Genomic DNA, 24,237 nt, shown 5'->3' with positions numbered 1-24,237 from the left:
CACTAAGCTGAACGTAATAGATCAAGCCCAATTTGAAACCTTTGTGAATCACAATTACATTGCATATCCAAAGCTTTTATCCAATTACAAACAGATAAACATACAGATAATAGAGGCAACCATTTTCTATTTGTCCACCTTACAACATCAGGCATTTGCTCTATTGCCAATCTAAAAAATAGGGAAAACACATTATTGGTTTGTAACCAAGGGGGAGATACGGTATGCAAATGAAAGGTATTTTTAGCAGGAGCAAAGATCATCTCTTGGTTCATCAATACAACTCAGTTGTCACCAAAGCACACACTCCAGTACGGACCCCTCCCCACCCCAGGCCCCAGTGCAATCACATCGCCAGTCTCACCTTCAGCTCCGCCCCTGCACTGACTGTTTGAGAAAATGGCTGCTGAGCCATCATACATATGTAGCATTGTGGCTCCTCTCCTCTCCTCCTTTGTTACCTAATGTTGGCTAGCTAGCATATATACTAGGCTAACTTTGAACTTGTGATTATGAGATTGTGTAACCCAGTCCTGACAACTAGAGAGCACACTTTTTATTACTTCTGGTTGTTAATATTTTTCCACTGTAGGGAAATGACCATGGCCTTGAACCAATTACTATTTGAATGTTTTTATGTATTAATTGATAGATTGTTGGACTGTATTTTTTCCCAAAAAATATATAACATCATATATTAAGACAGTGTTGATATATGATATTATTCATTATTATACATATGATTATAATTAAATATGAATATAATTATGATTAATTATTATTATGAATAGAATAATACCATGAATTATTTTTACAACGTCTCTTTTTTGCACCGAATTACGGGGAGCAGTATCGATATCAATATCAGCACCAGTAAATATCCTAATGATACCCATCCCTACAATACCTGAAAATGCATATGCGCTAGGATGCATGCACACAAATACACACAGACCTCGCTCTCTCGTGTAATGACTCATCCACAGTTTTCTGTAACCCTGGTCTAATGTGTCATTTTAAACAAGAAGCTCAAATGAGGTTTCCCCATGGAGGCACCTCATTCGTCTTTACATTATACTATGCGCACAGCACAAATGTTAATTGTAGCCGCAAGGAGAAAAAAAAGAGATAAATACATCTCCGCCTACTAATCCAACATCTCTTTTTGTTGTTTTATTCATGGAGTGCAAATTAGTTTATTCCAGATTACATTTTCTAATGTATGCACAGCGATTTTATGAGAGGAGACATTATGCCCTGTGCTCAACAATGCCTGTTACTACTGCTCCCTTGTCCGCTTTCAAGCATAACAGAGCATGACAATCATGCATCATCAAGTTATAAATTCTTATCTCAACCCACACAGTTTCCAAAAAGTTCTTCTGGTAATTAAAGCCGAGGGATATCTTAAATATAATTCATGTGAACTCTCCACTGTTTGATTACAAGTTGCATCTTAATATATCACTTACCATCATGCTCAGGATGAAATTCAGTTTTATGTTTTGAAATGCAATTGAATATTCTTTTTTAAGCTTTATTTTCAAAGCGCACGTTTTTATAGACATTAGAAGGATTGCACATTCTGAAAGTCATAGAGTATGGACATGAAAGAGTCTGTCCTTGTACTAATTATTAGAATATGAATAATATGTTAGGATGATGGTACAAGCCTGTCTCTCAGTGAATACCTGCTCCTGGATGGCTTGAAGGTGAATCACCAGCATTTTATGGAATGTTTATGGGGGATGGGGTATTGGGACAGACCTTCGCAGTCACTTTCTGTAATCGTTCACGCCATAGAATAAGCCCATGAAACCCTTACATTTACATTTAACATTTTTGTCATTTAGCAGACGCTTTTGATCCAAAGCGACTTACAAGTGCATAGGTTCTTCCACAAGTTAAAGCATCACATCCATAGCTAGTAAAATACACATGAAGTGTTGTTCTAAACATATTAGTCATAAGTGCAATTTCACTTTTTGTTTTTTTTTGGGGGGTTTAGACAAGAGGGATAGGGATATCAGAAAGGGGGGCGGGGGAAATCAGGAGGGAGGACTAAGGTACAGTTTGAAAAGGTGTGTTTTTAGTCTGCGTCGAAATAGGGGGAGGGATTCTGCTGGTGGTAGGCAAGTCATTCCACCACTGAGGCACCAGAGTGGAAAACAGGCATGAACGTGCAGCTCGACTGCCAGGTGCTCATAGAGAGGGAACCATAAGGCGACCAGAGCTGGCAGACCGGAGTGGTCTAGCTGGGGAGTAGGGAGTGATTAAGGATTGTATATAAGGTGAGGCAGTCCCCTTAGCAGCCTGAAATGCCAACACTAGGGCCTTGAATCGGATGCGTGCAGCAATAGGAAGCCAGTGGAGGCCAATGAGGAGCGGGGTGACATGAGCCGACCGGGCTGACTGGTGATCAGGCGGGCTGCAGCATTCTGGACCAGCTGGAGGGGCTTGATGGCACAAGCTGGGCGACTGGCTAGGAGGGAGTTGCAGTAATCCAGGCTGGAAATGATGAGCGCCTGGACTAGGATCTGGGTGGCTTTCTGCGTTAGGAGATCACAGATACGGCGTATATTGCAGAGATAGAACCTGCAGGTTCTGGCAGTGGAGGATACTTGTGGAGCCAGGGTGAGGCAGTTATCAAGAGTCACCCCAAGATTCTTTGCCGTACGGGAGGAGGAAACTACAAAGTCTACAACAGTGAGTGAGAGGTAGATTGTCGGAGAGGACTAAGCAGGGATGTAGAGAAGCTCAGTTTTGGCAAGGTTAAGCTTCAGGCGGTGGGAAGTCATCCACGCAGAGATATCAGCCAAGCAGGCAGAGATCTGTGTGGTGACCTGGGTATCGGGGGGGAAGGAAATAAAGAGTTGGGTGTCATCGGCGTAAGAGTGGTAAGAAAAGCCATGGGAAGAGATAACAGAACCAAGAGACATGGTGTATAGCGAGAAGAGGAGAGGACCAAGAACTGAGCCCTGCGGGACTCCAGTTTGTAGGAGGTGAGGGTCAGAGACTGAGCCCCCCCAAGTCACCTTGTAGGAACGACCAGAGAGGTAGGAGGAAAACCAAGCAAGTGCAGACCCTGTGACACCCATCCCAGACAGCGATGAGAGCAGAATCTCATGGTTGACTGTATCGAAGGCGGCCGACAGGTCGAGGAAGATGAGGACAGAGGAGAGGGATTTGGCTTTAGCAGAGTGGAGTGCCTCAGTGACCGCGAGCAGGGCGGTCTCAGTGGAGTGGCCACTCTTGAAGCCGGACTGGTTGGGATCATGGAGATTGTTGTGAAGGGGATAAGTGGACAGTTGGGAGCTGACTGCCCATTCCAGAGTTTTAGATATGATCTATTCTGGGTTTTACTCTACACAATTATCCAGCTAACTCAGCAATCCTGCTTTGTGGAACAGAGTTTGTGGTTTGTGAAAGGGAGCCCTGGTGCATTATTGCTGATCAAGAGAGCTGGTGAAGCTCAGATTCAGCCAGTATTGTGGAGAGCTGACAAACTGATATACCAGGGGGACAGTCTCACAAAGAGTGGGGATAATCCACTGTAACATTCTGTTTGCATTGACGGCAGATATATGATTCTACTGATCCATTGTGAACTGTTATTTTGTACAGTAGATGTGCTGAAGAGCTGGACTTCTGCACTAACTGATATATTGACTGGAGCAGGCTGTTTTCCGGGATGCTTGCCAGATGCTGTCATATCGGTCGTGATTACATTTTTTTCTGGAGGATGGGGGTGTGTTATTGTTGTTACAGTCAAGAGTATAAATTAGCTTTTATTGCCTGCTTTTTTTGTCAGAGCTATACACAGAGAAAGAGGTGCGTATAGATAGTGACCACAGTCCAAGCCACTATGTACACTACATTTTCTCTGGGAAATTTGCCTGCATTTCCTCAGAGTTTTAGCGTTCACCTAAAAAACTTTAAACTTGATATTGCATCACTGTACTGACTTCATTAACAGCCATTCCTATCAACCTCCTTCCCCCCGGTTGCTTATTGGAAAAAGAGGTCTCCGGTGAGCCAAAAACAAGTTAGCGATTTCCCCTACAACATTTTTGGACTGACCGAAGCACGACAATGTGGCAGATAAAGCATTGCACTCCAAACCGGTTTATTGATTCTTTAAATCATTGATAATTAAAGACAGATCACCAAACACCATTCGTTTTCTTAGCTAATTGCATTAATCATTTTTAGATAGAAAAATGTATAGGCTGCAAAACATGGGCCGCATTTGGTAAACAACTCTGCTGTCAGATCTCTCCAGCAGGCAAGCAAGGACAGCTTGATTCCCAGGCAAAAGTATTGAATGTGACATAAAACAGGATCAAATTAACACTGTAAACTTGTGATTTACATGTTGCTGCTTCCTTTAGCGGAAACCAGTCAGATTTTTTAAACTAATATAATCAGAGAGTACATGGAAATAATGCTGATTGAAGCCACATTTACAGCAAGTGTCTGGTTCCATTTACTTTGTGTATATTGCCTGTTATCACCTGTGGGTTTTCCAGGAGACTACATTTCTTATACAGTTGTATTGTCCGGTCATGTCATGTGTATGATACCATTTGTGTCCATACTGCTAAGTAATGCTTTTATTATTGATATTGCTTACTGCGACACACCACATTTAGATAAACAAAGCAATAGCTACTGAATGTAATTGTCTGAAACTCACCTATAAAGGGTTGAGGCCTTGAGTTCCCAATATAACAACTAAAATGTGTGGATGTTTTATTCTCCCTGAGAGGATTATGGTTTTGTTTTTTACTAAAGAAAATACATGGCAGTCCACTAAGTAGGAATGATACACACAATGTATTACTTACTCCTACAAAGAAGATGATTTCTGAAACAGGTTCAGGTTAAACATATAAACACACTGACTCCCATTACATTAATGGCATTTAGCAGACTTTCTTATCCAGAGCAATGTACAGTTGATTAGACTAAGCAGGAGGCAATCCCCCCCTGGAGCAATGCAGTGGTAAGGGCCCAACAGCTGTGCAGATCTTATTGTGGCTACACCAAGGATCGAACCACTGACCTTGCTGGTCCTAGTCATGTACCTTAACCGCTACACTACAAGCCACCCTGCATACACAATAAAATTCAATGGTATCGAATTACCTTAACACTGTATTTAGGCTACGCAACAGTATCTGAAATATTAACGCAAATTCCACGCAGTGGGCCCACAAACATATACATTAGCACACTCAGCTATTGTGCAAATTACACAGGTTGAACAAAATGAAACTTGTTGCTTGGGTGTGCAGTCTCCATCTCCCAAATGGAGGCCGTTACAACCTATTATTGACTCTCATCTGGAGAAATTAAGTTGTTGACACATTATGTGTGTGTCAACTGGCTGATATGTTGACTCCACTTGGATGGATCTAAGGTTCCTAGCATGGATAGGAGAGTCTGATTAAATTGCTGTGGTTGTAGGCCACCTTGCAGGAGATGTTCAACACTTTTGGATACCCAGTATACCGCAAAGGTCTTTTATCAGTCGGCTCTCAAAATCATAGTCTTGGTCGGAATGTATCCGGGTTGGAAGGCTATACTGTACAAAATATTTATGACAGATTGTCAAAGCTTTTTGGTCTGTCGTGGAAAAACCTTGGGCATACCAGATAAAATGATCGGTCACAACTTATACATTCACAATGCCTCTTGAGTCAGGCTCAATCAACAGGAAGTCAATGCACACTAAGTCTAGTGGTCCCTTCGGGATGCTCTCTGGGGAAGGGTTTTTCTTGAATGCACGTTCCACAATTTATGTACTGTTTGATTTCCGGTTCCATTTTGGGCCAATAATCCTTGAGGAGGATTGTTCCCTTCAGTGGTGGAGAAGGCTGTAAGGCTTCTGAGAATGCAGGCTGAATTCTCAAAGAATGGGCTGAACCAGTAGCTTTGTTCTATTTACATTGCTCTGCCAGGCATTTAAACAGGCTTGCATTTGTTCCAATTATGACAGAAACATCATCATGGCCCCTGGGCTCTGGACACACTAAGGCAAGAACAGATACTGACTGATTAGATTACCCCAGTTAGATCTTTAGGGAACTCCATATCCACGACAATGTACCCCTTGTATGGATAGCTGGAATCGCTCAGGCCATAGATGGCAAGTCCAGTGATTGGATGAATAGGCATATGTGGTGACTGTTGTTCATACCACTTCTCAAAGACAATTGTGACCCGCTGTCTAATGGGGCTTGGCATCGAAGATGGGCCCACTAATCCTTTCAGAAGACTCCAATGCATCTACTGCACTTCTATTGGAAAAAACAGGCGTCTTTATTGCTATCCCTGTGTCTACAGGTACACAATCCAGCATTACTGCATGGGTCGGATCCAGTCCTTCCCCTCTGCAAATCATATCTACACTGTGCTAAAATTATAATATGAAAATAATAACAAGAAAATAATAAAATGTGGACAATACTATTTCACAATATCATGAAATGGTATGAAATTACCTCAGCACTGTGTTTCAGCGATGCAACAGTATCTCAGAAATGAATCTCAAATTCTATGCAGTGGGCCCACACACACATACATTAGAACACGCAGCTATTATGCAAGTTACACAGGCTGAACAAAAATGAAGACGGTAGACGGTAGACGGGGGGTTTAGAGCACGGTGGCTGTCCGTGCATTAATTGTTTTTTACTGAAAATTATATATAGTATATATAATATAATAGTATATATATATAATAGTCTCTGCTTACCTTATCCCTGTGTCCGGGTTGTTCGTGGTTGGCCGATTCCTGTTCCTGTGGTGGGGGATAACAGGGGAAGCTAGCACAACTCCTGACCTCCGACGCATATTTAGAATAATTTATCATTGCTAGCTAAGCTATGTATGCCCTGTCTGCTCATTAACTTTGGCGCTCGATACAAAACAGATCTAGCCAACTCTGTGGACCTAACTAAACTTTGCATAGCTAGCTAACAATTATTTTGAGTTGAGAAAGATGCATGCTTTTGTTTTCTGTGTTGTGTTTTAGGAGCCCTGCTGGCTTCTGCTCCCGATAAGGATAATGTGTCTGTCTCTAACGTAACCGGATTCACAAACTGGAAGATGGCATTCGAACATGACAGGAGTCTACAAAAGCAGACATCAAGTCAGGTTCATTTGCAAGCTACTTAATGGGTGGAATTTCGCATTAGGTAGGAGAAGGGTGAACAACAAATCGAGAATTCCCACAAGGGGCTTAATAACACAAAAAGCCAAAGTTTATTGTAAAAAAGTATATCTCAAACATTTTCGTTTTTGTACAATATCATTAAAAACTACGAAACACTGTGCTAGCATCATCAATCTCCCCCTAGCCAAAAATGTAGTATCTCTGTGTAATATTGTGTTGTGTAGTTTTATAACGATATCGTAAATTGAAGGATAACATTAACATTGCCTCCACCATTTGGTGACCCTATGAAAATATTACCAATGTGAAACTCTTGCAAATATATATATTATATTATTATTCAAGTACGAGCTACTTAGTAGGTGGAATTTCGCATGACTTCTTTCTGGATAAATGCAAAAATTCTAAAATGAAAGCCTGCACTTTGTTGTATGCAGTGTGGTAAATGTGTACTAATGTGCACATGCTGGCACAGGCAAACCTGTGTTTTTCTTTCTTCAGTGAGAGTGGCATGTATTCTGAACGCAGCAGCGAATGGCAAAAAGCTGAGCTTCTTAATTTCCCTCCAAATGCTCCCTGCCTACCCTTTTCAAATGATTGAGTAATTGGTGTATTTTAATGTGACTGCAATGCACCTGGATTGTAAGCAGCTGCTATTTCCTCTGGCGAGCGTGAACGCCAGGTTACCTCGTGCCAAACAATAAGCCGTGATTTTTCATCTTTTTCATTTTGAAAGCCGTGTGTTTTCAAGGAGGGACTGAATCCGATCAGCCTTGACAAACCCCGGAGAGAACCTCGTAAAATATTGTGAACGCTCTCACAATACCGAAAATTGAAGGACAAAGGGGCGAGCCACCATTTTGCGGGCATTGGAAATGCATTCTGTGAGGGAGAGGAAAACGGGAACGGGCAGACGTGCGTGCTGGGGTTATTGGCAGGGTGACGAGTATCCCACTTGGACGGGAGTCCTCTGCGTGCCATGCTCAGTTTGTCCACGTGCCAGGCAGAGCTCTGGCACAAAATGGCTGGCACTGTTAGGCTTCCTGTTCTGTCCTGATGCTTTGCGATAGCTGCAGGTGCAAACGGAACAATCATCACATCTCTACATTTAAAGAATTCACAATATTTCCAGTCACGCGTGATGGCCCCCTTCAGTTTTTTTTTCCATTCATCGACTTCTTCTAAAATTGAATTATGTGGCCATCAGAATAGCACTTTGAGATACACTGATCATTAAATAGCGAGCGAGATGCATACATACATCAATGTTAACTATTATAACTGCAAGTACCTGTTCTGTTCCAAAGTAAGTTTAGTAACTTTAACCCACCGCGATTTTATTTGGCTTTTACTGGCTTGTATTTTACTCTGAGCTGCATCTCTTAAATTTTATTGCACTGCCGCAACTATTTTATACCAGTATTTAAGGATATAAAGGACAGTAATCCATTTAATAGCATCTCTATTTCAAGTCTTTTGGTTGGTTATCTTGTCCAATACTACATTTCCTTTTCTCACCTATTTAAAGTCTTACAATAGAATAGTGGGCTCTTTCCAATCGCTTATTGTTTTTGCCTGACGCAGAAATCGATCAAGGTCCGCCATGATTAGGAAAATTCCATTAATGCTCTAATGTCTAAGAACTCGAATACAGTAAGCCATATCTGTAACTGATGTGTCTTCGAACTGACAAATGAAGGAACAAGGACATTTTCCTAATTCACGTTTTCTCGATTCCCCCCACTTCACCTTCTTTCCTCCTTTCCTTTTTTTTGCCTCCCTCAATGGGTGGAGCTGACAGCAAGAAAAGGAGCAAGGAAAGGAAGAAGGAGGGGGAAATTAAAGGTTTGGTAGGAGCCCCTTGTGTAAAACCTTTAGTATTTTGAGGGCTCTTGCCGCTAACTGGGAGTGGTACCCTCTGTGGCCCAGGTGGTTGCACTACAGCATCCAGGGGCTCCATAGATACCTAATGCACCTATTCTTATTGCAGAGATGTGCCATATGGGCTGGAATTAAAACCGATACTATAGTCAGTGCTGGCCAGAACTGGGTCAAGTATGTAATTGTTTTGGATTCAAATACTTTTTTATGCTTTACTGTCTGGTGTATTGGGACCTATGATATCCTGTCAAAAAGTGCAAACCCCACCTTCTGGTGCTCTTGGTTGGCTCAGTTGCATTGTGCACCAAACATTTTGTTTACATATTTGATCCAGACTATGGCAGGGAGCCCCAGTCGGCCGTGCAGGGTATTCCTAGCTGCATCACGGTCGGCTTTTGCCAGCTGTTCCAGTTGCTTCTGTGTGGCTGCTGTGCTGTGCATGTCATGGATCAAGAAGTAAAGAAGAATTGGGCTAACATGGATTTACAGTACAGCAGTTCAATGGTTTTAGACAGATACTGTAGATAGATAGTTACAGTATACAGTCAGGTCCAGAATGATTGGCACCCTTGATAAAAATGGACCAAAAATACTGTAAACTAATAAAAATGTGTCTTTTCCTATAATTTCTGATTTGGTTAGAGAACACATTTGGATGAATTTTTAAGCATTCCTCCATGCAGAACATTTCAGAATTGTTGATATCCTTTGGTGTGTGCTTGCAGACCCTAGGATTCAGTTCTAGAGATTGAGATATCCATTGCAGAACATGGATATAACTTTCACTTATCATTTTCAAAACCACACAGCTCCCTCCACCTGCCCTTTTCCAGGGTATTTCATTTTCAGGACATTATGATAATTTAAATACTAATCTCCAGTATTTTTGCTGTTTATTGAAATTTGTGAATTATGTTTCTGCAGGGTGCACTCTAACAAACTGGAGTCACTATATGGCGACAAGAAAAAAATGACAGGCAAGGTTGAATTGACTGAAAGAAACTAGAAAGGCTTGACGAGAACCAGAGTCGAATTGAATGAGACAATAGTCAAATAGGAAACCCAATTAGCCAACAAACGAAATGGCATTGGGCAAGATCAATCGTGCACACAAAAGTATTTTAATCCAAATCAATTATGTATTTGACCCAGATCTGGTGCTGACTATGGCTGGGAGTTTCATGTATGTAAATGTGCTGCTATTTACCATGTAAATACCATGCCCAGGGTGGTCATTTCAATTCATTCAGGTGGATATAATTAATCAGTTTGTGTCCTGTATATTGAATAACATATATTGCCAGGAAACCATTACAGGAACCAGTTCAATGCTCTTTCACTGCCTCAAAGGAAAGGTCACTTTCATCAGTTTTCTACAAAACTGCATTTACTGTAGTGTATTCCTGCCAGGGACAAACCTTTGAACTGGAGCTTACTTTTAAAAAAATCAGTTATTCATCATGTTTATAAGTGTGGAATGATGATTTGTGAAATCTTGTTGAATATAACACCCCTAAGCCTTTCACCGTCCACGTCCTGAAGATCTCTCAGACCTCCCTCATTGGCCTCTCTCTCTCTCACACACACACACACACACACACACATTATTTGGCACCACAACAAAGTCTGATGTCTGACAGACTCATGCAAATGAAGAACTGAAATTGGCCAGGGAAAGGGCCTGAAATTGCTTGTGTGGTACTTCTCCTAATCTCGTTAAGACAGTGAGAGGCCGGAGGAGGGCAGAGTGGGTAAGGTAAAACTGCTAAATTGAAGTGTGAATTGCTGATGCCAGCACAAACCTTGCCTTGAGTTCATAGGGACAAGGCTGATGTGAACACCATGCTTGAGGAGGTCACTGAGAGGACAGAAGTTCAAACAAAAACAGTCGTTAGCCTCAGATCACGGCCTATTTAGATCCCATAAAATATTTACCAGCTCTTGTCTGGGATAACCTTGAAGGAAACCCGCATAAAAGCTGCCTCCCTGCCCCCTAAAGCATAAAGTGCTGCCATTTTCTTCACAGAAGCACTGTATCCTATCATCCTAAAATCCTGATTCCTTGCTTGACACCACGGGAATGTATGACTAAAGTGCTCTGTTTCTGTCTTATCTTAGCCAATAGAAAAGGTCAGGGGAATTTGCTTTGAATAATGAGAAGATTTATGAACTAGGGCGATTTCTATAGACCTAGCATCCAGGACCCGGGAAGGAGCGTGGTGGAGTGGTAGCATCCACAATGGGGATAAATTATTAACACTACTGCTGCCCGGTAAATAACATGGTAGCCCTGGCTAGATACGAAAAAGGAAATGCAGGAAATAGAGCCTGTCACAGTCAGTCATCATTACCTGTCAAATATTTCATTAGAGGCTTGCCCTCATGAAAGTAAATTATAGCCACTACTGTGCATGTAATTTAATGTGGTTACCCTCATTTAAAATGAAGAGCAAGGGTCTGCTTCTGGATATTTTATGCTGTATGCTTTCACTGGAGAAATAATGAGGGTACAGTGCATTGTGAGTGTATGTGTGTGTATGTGTGTGTGTATGTATGAGTGTATGTGTGTGCGTGCATGTGATTACATGTATGCGTAGGCGGGTGGGGGGATTTATGCTTTTCGGTTTTTTCTGATTGGAATGTTCACTGAAAGGGGTGGGGGGTAGGGTGAAGGGTGTGTGTGTCAGGGATGCTGGAAAGTGGGGCAAGGCTCACCCACCCAGTTGCAACTCTTGTGGTTGAAACAAAGTTTCAACAAAGGTGACTGGTGAATGTTTCATTTTCCAACCTATTGCCATGTTGTGTTGTGCAAAGGTCTGTTATTGCTCATATTTTGCTAAGTTTAGAAGCTTTCTGACTTTTGGTATTTCAAACAGTAAACTTTTCAATACTTTAAAAAAATGTTTAGATTTCTCTCACAAATTCACACTATGCACTTCCCATAGTATCCTCTATGTGCAAAGTTTTGTTGAAAGGACAGACTGAGCAAGTGTGGCAGAAATAAAAGGTTTTAACCTTTTGTGCGCTTTATGCAGGGATGTTACTGATTAGGTCAGACCAGAGTCATGGTGGAAGATTTCCATAAATATTACTAGGTCCTGACCTGGCAAATCGGAGGAACGTCTTATACAGAAAATCGACTGCTGCTCCTGTTCACAAATGACACCAACGCAAGAAAAGTCTGGAATATTTACAGGTTAAGAAGCATGTGTGAAAGGGACTATAGTTACTCCATGAACACAAAAAAACCAGCTTGTTTTTTGCCTTATCAAAATAATCTATATTAATTGTCCCAAAAGGTTCCTGTGACCTAATATTTCTAAGATCAAAAGTGTTGCTATAGCATTTGCCTGCAACATGTCATGACCTTGATGCTAATCCCTCAATTTTCAATTCTGACCCTGTGAGACAGATGATGATGTTGACATCGCTACACTCTGCAGAGCAGAACATGACTCTCCTCTGACTTTTAGAGCGATGATCAACTGCTTGCTTGAAGAAACAGCAACCATCCCAGTGTTTGCACGATTACAAGTTGCACTACTACTTCTTATGGAACCAGAACTTGCCTCGGTACTAAAACTGCCACAGTCTTTGCGTGTTGCGTATGCAATAGTGTCTGTGTAATGTTACAAAGGCATCATGGTTGAAAAAATTCGACCCTGACCTTGAAGCTTGACTTTGAAGGAAGCTGGGATTTTATTTTTAATAACGAGGAAGGAATTGAAAATGGGAAATTGCAGTTGGGACTGAATAAGGCCCAGGAAGGACTTGAGTTCCTGCTCCCACCAGTGCTATTCCACGTGCAGCACAGCACAAGCAGGGCTAGCAGGTGGGGGGCAGTGGGCAAGGGACTTTAAGATGTTTCTGTCATTTTGTGGCAAACACGATGAATTCAATTTTTATGTGTGTTCTTCATGGACCTAGCATAGTGGGGCCTGGTGGGGATGTTTGTAATTTACAATTTCTGCCATTTTGCGTTGATCCCAGTAATTAAATTTTATTTCAAACAACTTTATTTAACTTTATAAACTTGACGACTCCACATAGGAAGAACCAAAAATGTGTGTTCCGCCCCATATGAAGAACGAGGAAGCTCCTCCACTACAATCTCAGAAATCAAGGTATGAAAAGTGCCTAAAAAGGTACAAATGCTTGTTGCTCGCCAGTAATATATGATATATCATTATTCTTTACCTTCTTTGCTTGAGTTTTGTTGAACTCATTTGTACCCGAACAGAACATTACTGTACCTTCAAGGTACATTTGGGACAATTTGTACCAAAACAAAAATGTACCTCCATTGTCACTTTATTTCTGTGAGTATACACGCACCCAGAAATCACACAAGGCTCCACCCCCTCCCCACCCCAAACACACACACCCTGGGGAAGCAAAGACACTGCACAGGTCTTCCCATGTCGAGAGCCCTGCTTATACTGTTCCCACCCCCAGCCCCCCCTAAGAAGTAATCAGTTTGTAGAATTAATGAGACAAAGTCACCTTTCATATCAAGCGAGTATTTTTGGAGGAATTAACATGCTGCCGTGACTCTCTGGAATTCATTCGTATGCAGCTCAACGGCACAGTTGCCCAAGCCGGTAATGACATAATGAATAATGGATGCTACAGCTCAATAAAACATTTGGCTGGATTTAAACCAGATGCATTTTTAGTGCACAGTGCTTTGATCTGATGATATATGGCATCAGCCCCCAAAGAATCAGCTATTCGATAGGATTTAACAAATATTCCCTTCTGTAGCATGTGGTCAATGCTGAAGATTCGCAATGCTGCTCCATTTCAAAGTTGAATGAAAGAATATGGGGGAAAGTGGGGTCTTTGTTGGGTCAGGGTATATCCGCAGAGTAACTGTCATATCCACAGAAATAACAGGTCTATTACTCTCAGTAAGGCGATGGCGGTTTCCTGGTTGTTTTACCATTACCATCAGTGTGGGAACTCATTCTGGAAATCCCTTCCTTGGTCCAAGAAGATACGCTCCAGGATTCTGCACATTTCTTCTCACATACAGGGTTATTTGAAGTCGCTGTGTGCCATTTTAAATCGTCATTGTCGGTAGCTATTCAATTGGCTATTCGAATGGCTAATTCAATTCGCGTTTATGGCCCACTCAGAAATTTTTCGACAAAAATTATGCAGATGACAAATTGTAGCTTGGTGGATCATATTACTCATACACATTTTTAATGTTATCATAACTATAGGAGCCTTTTCCAAAATGTTTTATGCATACAACAAAACATTACAGTTCACCTCAAAAGTGTGTACCTCACTAAAAATCTTAACTCATGTTTCAAAATGAAATAATGGTTCAATGAATGATTTCAATGTCATCAAAATGAAAAGTGTTTCATTTTTATTTAAAATGATTGTTTGAAATCAAGACAGTCAAAATAGACATATTGTCAATGTCTCAATATGAAAAAGAACCCTGGAAGAGCATTTGTTACAAACGAGTGATGAGTTGCATTAGGACACCAAAAATGCTCATTAACAAAAACAAGAAGAATATTTATTTTTCCTTTTGAAGTGCTTTTTATGAGGATCGTTTTCTTTATTTCTAGTGGGCTTTTATCAGGGATGACGCAGTCCACGGCTAGCCAGCAGATCTGACATTACAATGTTACACTGAAGCACTGTTACCACTTTGCTACACCATTGCACCTTGCTTCGTGTAAATGCCATGCTGTGTATAAAGGGCACTTGCAGACATTTATGGCAAATATCAAATGAGGCTATGCTCTGATTATGAGCCAATATCAGTTTTGAATGTTGATTTGATGCCCTGCGATGGACTGGCGACCTGTCCAGGGTGTATTCCTGCCTTTCGCCCAATGTATGCTGGGATAGGCTCCAGCCCCCCTGCGACCCTGTTCAGGATAAGCGGGTTCAGATAATGGATGGATGGATGGATGTTGATTTGAATGTTCTCACTGAAGGCAAATATTGAAAGTATTAAGCTCACATATCACGCCCACTGCTGCCATCTTCTGTCTTGTGGGATTTCGTCTTCAGCATTTCAATTGAAAATGGAACACAAGATAATAAAACACAATTGAAGCAAAACTGAATAGTGGGGGCATTATCTCACTGTTTATTAACCATTGCTTAACCAAGTAAAGATTTTAATACACGTTTTGGCTTTTGCCAGTCAGCAGAACCGCTTTCACCATGAGTTCTCCAGTGAAGATAAAAAGAATGGGGTATTACTGAAAACAGGAGGCAGTCAGATATAGAGCCTTTTCCCCCCTGGCTCATGATATTTTCAGTCCCAGATGCTGAAAGTGGGGGGGGTGGGGTGATGGGGGTAGAGGGAGTAGTTCATCGCAGGGTCAGCTTGAGTCAAATCGTCAGTATTAAAATTTCAGAGGAGTCTGATGTATATTTAATGTTTCCTGTTCCCTCTAGTCCCAGGGATTACACAGACTTTGGCTTTCTCCTCTTTGCGGCCCCCTGGTCTCACATTTAAAGCAAACACCAGCCGACATGCCAGCCGTTGACTTCTGTTAGAACTAAAGCCTTATGACAGAACAGCACTCGGGAGAAATATAGGTCAGCTTTTGCCAAAGCTTCAGATGAATGCTATGAATCACCTGAATGCACGGAATCCATTCTGGCTCAAAGAACTCTGAATGGAGTGCACAGATGTTTCATGAAGCATCATCTCCCTTACACTGAACCAAAGATCCCGTGTAGTCCCAAGATCTCAAATGCCATGTGAAAATATGTCTCTTGCTACCAAACTTTTAACCATTGTGAACCATCTACAACTTCACCAGCAGCCCTATGCCAAGACACAAAGGAAAACTGAATGTATTCACAGTTTCCTTACGCTCAGAGGATACCTAAAAATGCTTTTTAATGACAAGTGATAACAGCAGTTTTATGATACAGCACAATATGTTATGATGCCCTACCCTATATTACCAATGGCATTGTTTTATTTCCCTGTTTGGCCCTTTTTCCTTTTCAACAAGATCTGTCAGCTGGTTTTATCAATCTTCTTTCTACTCTTTCTTATTTTCCTTTGTTTGGTAGCTACTCTTAGAATAGAAGATGGATATACTGTAGATCTGTAATGTAGGGCTGAACTCTATCTATCTTAACTGATCTTTGCTCTTCTGCTCCCAATAGAGCTACTTCTTCCTACTACTCCCACTAACAAAAAAAAGTGTCAAAACAACAATACCATGAACTTTTTCAATAACTGTCAATCATTCATTTGCATCAAAAGGAAAGGATTGCCATCAACCGAAAAGTGGCTTGAGGCCACATTATACGCATTTACACAATTAATGTAAACAGTTTAAAATGAGCAGGAGTGAGTTTCCCGATAGCGACGTCTTGAAAATGTACAACATACTTCAGGCACATTTTCAAGAAAATTTCCTGAAAATGATAACTCAACAGAGAACAACTCAAAGTTACTTGAAGTTATTTGAAGAGAGCATTCACTCCAGTTAACTTTTCAGGTGTGTACAATTTGTAATCAAAATGACATTAAGAAGTTTGTGCTAACAAATTGCACTTTCTTCAACATAATTGAAAGTAGACAATAGGCTACCCAATTTAATGTGGTAGTTTGAATAACCTTTTTAAAAAACAAGATTTAAACGTGCAGAAGCACTAGAACATAAGATCACTTTTCCAAAACTGTACTCTATCAGTACGAAGTACTGAAAGGGATTTAACATGACACACGCAATTTGTGGAATCTCACAAATAATCCAAGTATGTTGTGAAAAACGACATGCCTATTAAATATACACTCACTGAGCACTTTATTAGGTTTTTTTTAACTTATTGGTGTGTTCTGCTGCTGTAGCCTATCCACTGAAGATGTTTGATTTGTTGTGTGTTCCGAGATGCTCTTCTGCATACCAATGTATGGTTATTTGTTTTACTGTCACCTTCATGTCAGCTTTGACCAGTCTGTCCCTTCTCCTCTGACCTCTCTCGCTGCTCACTTGATGTTTTATGTTTTTCACCCCATTCTCTGCAACCCTTGAGACTGTTGTGGGTGAAAATCGCAGGAGATCAGCAGTTTCTGAGATACTCAAACCACCCTGTCTGCCACCAACGATCATTCCACAGTCAAAGTCACATGTCTTCCTCATTCTGACATTTGCTCTGAAAAACATCTGAACCTCTGAACCATCCTACACCTTTTATGCATTTAGTTGCTGCTACATGATTGGCAGATTAAATAAAAAAATTAAAAAATCAAGAAGCAATTTAGTTAATTAGCAGGGTGGTGGCTCGATAAGGAAGTTGTGTCACCATAGAACATAGAACATCACCAGAAAGGTTGGGTCCTACTTAAACTGGGATTGCAGAGTACTAATGTATGCTAAAATATATCTGCTGTAAAAAATACCACAGTGCATGACCTTTTGACTGTGCCCATGCACACAACTCTGTACACATTTCTAGCTTGTTTGCTAACAAAATATCTATTGCAGATAGCAAATAGAGCATGCATGCATTAGCTATTTATAAGCCATTATTTTGGCCCCTGGACATCGACTGCAAAGGCTTGTGAACAGGGGAAACATAGTAAAGTATAACCATTAAGATAAAGCCACAAGCAAAGAAATAAATTAATGAGACATTATCCAAGTGCTGTGGGACACTGCCATATTGTAGCTTTTGATTTTCCCATAGGGAATACTGTAATTCCTGTTCAACAAAATCTTATCAAATACAACACACAAAACAGCTTATGCAGAACACAACATTACTCTAAGCAACACATCATATCTGTCCCCAAAAAAGGACATTATTGCTATTTTGTTCCATTTCCTGTGTCTTTGTGAAAATAATCTTTTTAAAAAACAGAATCATCATTCTGCCATCCATAGTTAAGCAACAATACAGGGAAAATATGCTTCCCATGAGTTATAGGTGTAAAGGACTGTTTGACTCATGCTCGGTACTGAAATAATTCTAGCGAGAAAAATGTTTGATGTAGCTTTTGATGTAACTAAACTTTTGTTTGGTGTGCCTCAGGCAACCTTTGTAAGCTTAAACATTGAAGGCAGAAGTACAAGCATTAAAATAGCGGTGTTAACCCAAACGTTTGTATGGAAATCCAGACAACTTACTGTCTTACCTCCAGCGCAGTTGGTGGCAATACTCCACCTTCTAGGCATCACATCTCCTATCCACCCATTCAGACTGAAAAGAAAAACATTTTGCTTCATTACAGTCTCTTTTGTTGCATCTAGGGAGAGGTTGAAGTTGAGGTTTTCTCCACAATGCATAAGGAAAATCAAAAACATCCAGTATTACCGATAGAGGAAATTTCTGAATAAAGATGATAGCTTGAGGGAATATAGATGTTAAAGGATATTCAAGGATTTGAGAATTTGTAGTGTTTATTCACAATTATAAACAAATATATGTTTTTACATGACGAAACTTATTTCCTTGAATGCAGGTTCCTTGAAGTTTGAAGAATAATGTGGCAAAATTCACTGTGAAAGTAGAGGTTAATAAACAGTGAGTTGAATTTTATTTTTGCTGGATTATTGCAAGGTTAGTAAAGCCCACCACTGAACCACAAAAAACCTCAAACCTCAAATATTAACATCTACATTCTTTATTGGATTATATAGTTATATAATTCTCATGTTATTCATATCATGTTTATGTCCACTTTCATGACATATACACTTTCAAGTATAAATTAAATCCATAGGGGAAAATGTTGCATATACGTATGCTACAACTTTTGAATAATATAGGAGAGTTGTAGTTTTCTTTTGTGTTTGATATGCAACTGTATACATGGGCATTATAATACTAAACTATTTGGGAAAATACTTCCACATGCTTAATCTTGAATGACCACACAATGAACTCAGTCTCACACATTTCTCACTACATGCAGTATATGTTAGCCCTTATCTGTGTCTTACATTGTACCTTTGCCATGAATAATTGTCAGACCTTCCTATAATATAACATACATTTTGTATGTGTGTTTGCTGTCATACAGTATGTGTTAATTGTATGATTTATATTGAACACCAGATTTTTGTAGAACTTTTCCATATGGGGTCCTTGTCCTACTCTACCAGCAAAATACTATTACAGAATAAGCTGCAAAGTAAATATTTATTAAGAATGAGATAAGAAATATGTAAAGTATGTTTTTTATAAACATAGTCTCATGGGTTCCCAATAGATTGCACCATTTTGAGGACACTGTGGGCTCATTACATGACCCTGTCAGATCTTTGGCCATCATCCTAATTGGTCCTTATAGAAAGAAGAAAAATAGAACCAATTCGCATTCACTGAATTATTAAAACTTCTGAATAATTTCATTCTGTCTTATTAACCTTTTACAAGAACTTCCCTGATTTTGAGTAGGTCTGCATTCATTTTCTTGAACCCAATTCCCATTAACTTTCAAATACTGAACTGGTACTTTGTAAGCACACCTTGAGAAACAGATTATTGTAAACATCATGCATGCAGGGATCACACTATTATATTGCCGTTTTTGTTCCATTTATTCCAATTTCGTTTTTCTCTTTTTTTGCTTTTATTTAAAATTAAAAAGTTATATTTAGAAATTGTATCGGCATGAATTAATCCACAATCAAATTGAATATAGCTCATTATATTTTCTAGAACTTTTTCTCTCCTTTATCAAGGTTGTGAATCATTTTGTACTGCATATATGTAAAACATGACTGCATTACGCTAGTGCAACATATTACATGTGTCATCTCTTGGCATCTAAACAAATCTTGGATTATTGGTCAAGGAACTGCACCACATGATTGAACTGCACCATTGTTTGTATTGGTGAAATGTGTTATGTTCCTGTATTCTGTCCTGTGTTAGTTCATCATTGTTTATTATCATTATTCTTGTAATTTATTATTTTTCATATTCATGTCTGGTTCTGTTTATATTCATTAGTCTTTGCACTCGTCTTCCCCTGTGATGTCTGAGTCTGAATGTTTACTAGCCCAGTCACTCCCCTGTCTGCGTGCCCCACTATTCGGGTGTTTACGATAGTTCCGCGGTTCAACCTTCCTTCCAATCTTGCATTCTTTACTTCCTGCTTTCTCTCCATTTCATGTTTGTACATAGCACTAATATACTAATCCCAACTAACATAGAAGTTATACAGTACTAATTATACTAACACACTAATATGTTTGTCAAACTAACAAACTAACATTCGCTAGTTTTGGGTATTTGTAATTTAAATCACTTAACTAACTTACTAACGCATCTCCAGTTTCAATTCTGTTCTGTAACTCCGCCTCCCTATTCTACCACTGATTACTTGCTTAGTTTCAGTGCAGTATTCGCACCTGTCTCTCTGTATCGCTGCATCTCCTGATTCTCTGCAATTGTCTACTCTCTAGTCCGGAGCCGTTTGTATTACGTGTGTCTTTGTGAATCCAGTCCGCGTTTTCGTTTCCCCCTCGTTATTGTGCTATCACCCTTTCATGTGTCTCACCTAATGTTTATTTGTTAGACCGCCCTCACTCCCATGCCCCGCCAGTTTGTCTCATTCCCCTGTGTTTTTATACCTGTCCTTTTCTGTTGCACCCTGCTAGATCGTCCTGTCCTGTTTCCTGAGTCCCGAGCCCTTTATTCCTTCCCCCTGTTCTAGCCTCCTTGTTTCCTTACCCTTGTTCCTGAGTCCTTGCCCTTGTATATCTGGATTTCCTGTTTTGACCCCTGCCTGCTTCCCTGGACTCTTCTTTGCCTGTTGTGGATATCTGTACCTCTGCCTTGTTGGACTGACCCCCTGGTTTTGATCTTGGCCTGTTTTTTGACTCTGCTCTGTCTACCCCTGCTGTTGCAATTAAATCTGCCATTTTTTCTTCACCCCTGTCTGCTTTTGGTTTCTCCCCCCGGCGTAACAAAAATGGCTGTCTATCAAGCGAATATGCTATGTGTCTGATAGAGATAATCTGATGAGTAGCCATACGGTACGGGTATTTATGGGTGCGGTTCTTTCCTGTTTGTAAGTCTGATGAAGAGCCGCCAGGCTCAAAATTTTACTTGTGGTGTTAATTCAGTTTGGCACCTGACTGAGATTTTGGATGTGCATGTTTTTTGTTTTGTTTTGTGTTACTGTAAATGGGTAATTCATTCAGAACCATTTACAGGCATGCTTGAAATTTGACCATCAGTGGACCATCAGAAATTATAATTGAGTCATCCTATGTGGTTGAAATACTTAATCAAACTGAAATGATCTTATGCGTGCAAGTAGAACAGTATTTTGAAATAGTTTTCTGAACTGAGTTTGGAACCTGAGTGCAAAGGACTCCTGGGTGCTTCATCAAACACGATGGAGGAAACAAGATGGACGTGTTATGACATGGCGAGAAATTGGTGTCTACAACCTGTTGGCTGATTTTAGTCAACCCTCTTGTCGTGTTGAGGCCGAACAATTTTACTAGATTAATATTTACATGAGCATTCAAGCAGCACAAATACATTATCAAAAACAAGGATCTTTTTATTGAAGGATCGTTATAAACTGTGAACATAGACACAAACAAGGTAAAATGTCAAATGTCAATCCTGCCTCATAAATGTGCATGAGAAACATCAGGTAAAACAGTGGTACTTTCACAAGACAACTTTTTCACAAACTTGGATTATTTTCACACTTACATTTTCATTGAGGTTCCAAAAAATGTGACAGGAAGTCCCATGGGGCAACTAATGATTTCAGTCAAGGCAGGGGTTCCTCTTCCTCAGAGAAACAGGTTGAAACAGGTGTCTGTTGTCTATCCGTGTCACAGTGCAGAGTGTGCTGTTCTCTGATGCTAAAACAGTGTAGCCCAGCTGATTTCACATGGTGGGATGAATTCAAAGTTGATAAAATTTGATGTAGAGGATGTTGTTGTAATGGGATGAACCCTGAAATCATGACTTGGCATTCAAGATTAGGGAACTGGGCAAGAAACATAGTTTTAAAATAACATAAGGAAGGTACTGTTTTATATTCATAAAGAGGTCAAAGAAGTCAACGACATTCCTTCATTCAAATGCAGATCAGATGAAGCTCCTGGGGGATTTGAGAAAAGTGAAACAAATTAAATACAGTCTGTCCGGGACAATCCTTTTTTAGACATAATAAGTATTCCCAAGCCATTATACAGTATGTGAAAGTTCACATCATGCATTTATTTGCTTTTGTATTAGTTTAACTTTATTTTCAAATTATTATAAATTAAATTATTATTATTCTTTGTCCGATCAAGTTCAAAAGTATTGCCAATGCAGTCATGTAGTACTATATACAGTTTGGGTGCATTTTTCTTCATTTGTCAAGTGTTGAACAAAGCCTCCATTATGTTTCCTTCCATATACTGAAAAAAAAGTTCATTTGTGACTGGTTGTATTAAGTTTTAGTCAACATCAGAGCTAAGTGCTGGCATAAACTGTCGAGGCAGTTAAATGCCTTTTAATGTTTTGAACGATATTTCAGTTGTGTGGTATTTGGAGAATGCGGATAGCAATTTCAATGGTATTTTTCCACACTGTTTCCAGTTCCCTGGCCCCGATGCCCACCCCTCTCCATGCACATTCACCCCCCCCCCCCCCCCCCCCCAATTAATTGCCCCCGGTTACTTGTTTAAAGTAACCACCAAATTCCTACAGTCAGCTGGTCAGCATTATGCTACAGGACAGTTGCTTTACCTTATCCAGTTGACAACCCAACCAACATGAGATCATAATCAGTCAGTACAATAGTACTGTACAGTAACTGACCATTGTTTTGTTGGCAAGGCACATTCAACGAAGGTACATGGACTAATCTCACATGAGTGTCAGCCTGGTCGTGCGCATAGGCCTGTAAATCTGTCAGCCTACAGTAACAAGCACGCCTACCTTCAGGTGGTGTGTGATGTGCCAGCTCAGGGGAGATGGTTTGTTTTGGGGAATGAAACTCGAGATGACATTTTTTACTTGGGAATGAGGGAGCCTCAGCTGCCAGGTACTGTGCATCTGTCACAAGAAAATAAAACCAATTTTATCCATTCTTATACCAAACAAATGAGCTGGGGCAGTTGCAATTATTTATGGGGGTTTAACTATGGAGGCTAGTCTAATTACAGGTTAGGAAAAAGCAGTCCTGATGACAAAGATGATTACATAACATTGTAGTACAAAACAGATGGTTGAAGCAGCAGAAGTCACAATATCATAGCTGTCAAAATATCAGTACCAGAACCAAGAGCCGTACAGTACTCTGCCTGAGTCTTGTACTGTAAGACCGCTGACAAACCACCCCTCACAGGCAACCCTGACATGTACTTGCACAGAACATCTTCAAATTGTGCAGTGAACTTGTCTACTGCTGACTATTTGACATTTGTGTAAAGTTGAGTTCTGGCATGTATGAAAGGAAAGGTGTTTCTAACCATCATACAGTACATGATTCATTGTAAGATTTCCAATGTTCTAAGAGTTCCAACTACATGTACATTTTTGCATTCATAATTTTTGAGTAATTGTAGTTTCACAACCTACTGTATATTTGTCTTTCCGGTAGCTTCTGCCAACACTGCCAACCAGTGCTTTTGCAGTCCATGTTAATTGGATTTGGTTAAATGGTTTTACAGAATAATTGAAATGTCAGCTAACACTAGGAAAGTCCAAATCTCTGAGCTTGCTACGGTTCCTTTACCACTCTGAGACCCATGGAAAAGAGAGCGATAGCCTTCTTTCAATGAATGCTTTCTTTGACCACAGCTTCTAAACTGTGAAATCTGGTGATTTTGAAATTGAGAAAATAAGAGATAAGGGTAGTCAGATGCCAAGAAACAAATGTCTTTGTCACAGTGAGTGGCACTTTGGTTCTCAGGCCCTTTGGGCCAAAAGGATCAAGGGCCAGCCTCTGATTGCAAAAATGTCTGCCTTGTAGATTATTCAGGAGATAAAGCTTGGAACGTGGATAAAAAGGCTATTGTGCAATCTGTGAATCTAACTCTAACATAAAGGCTGATTTCCCTCTAACTTCCCATGCTCTGTGGAGCAACACAATTCCCTTTCAAAATAATTGGGAAATTAAGACGTGTGAGCATGTAGATTTTTGCTGGCTTTTACTGATGACATTTAATGTGCAGTTTACCTTGAGTCTCAGAGAATCGGTTGGTGCA

The sequence above is a fragment of the Conger conger genome, chromosome 5, assembly GCF_963514075.1.
Source record: "Conger conger chromosome 5, fConCon1.1, whole genome shotgun sequence".
In the NCBI taxonomy this organism is placed as follows: domain Eukaryota; kingdom Metazoa; phylum Chordata; class Actinopteri; order Anguilliformes; family Congridae; genus Conger; species Conger conger.
This window is presented reverse-complemented; position numbering follows the sequence as displayed.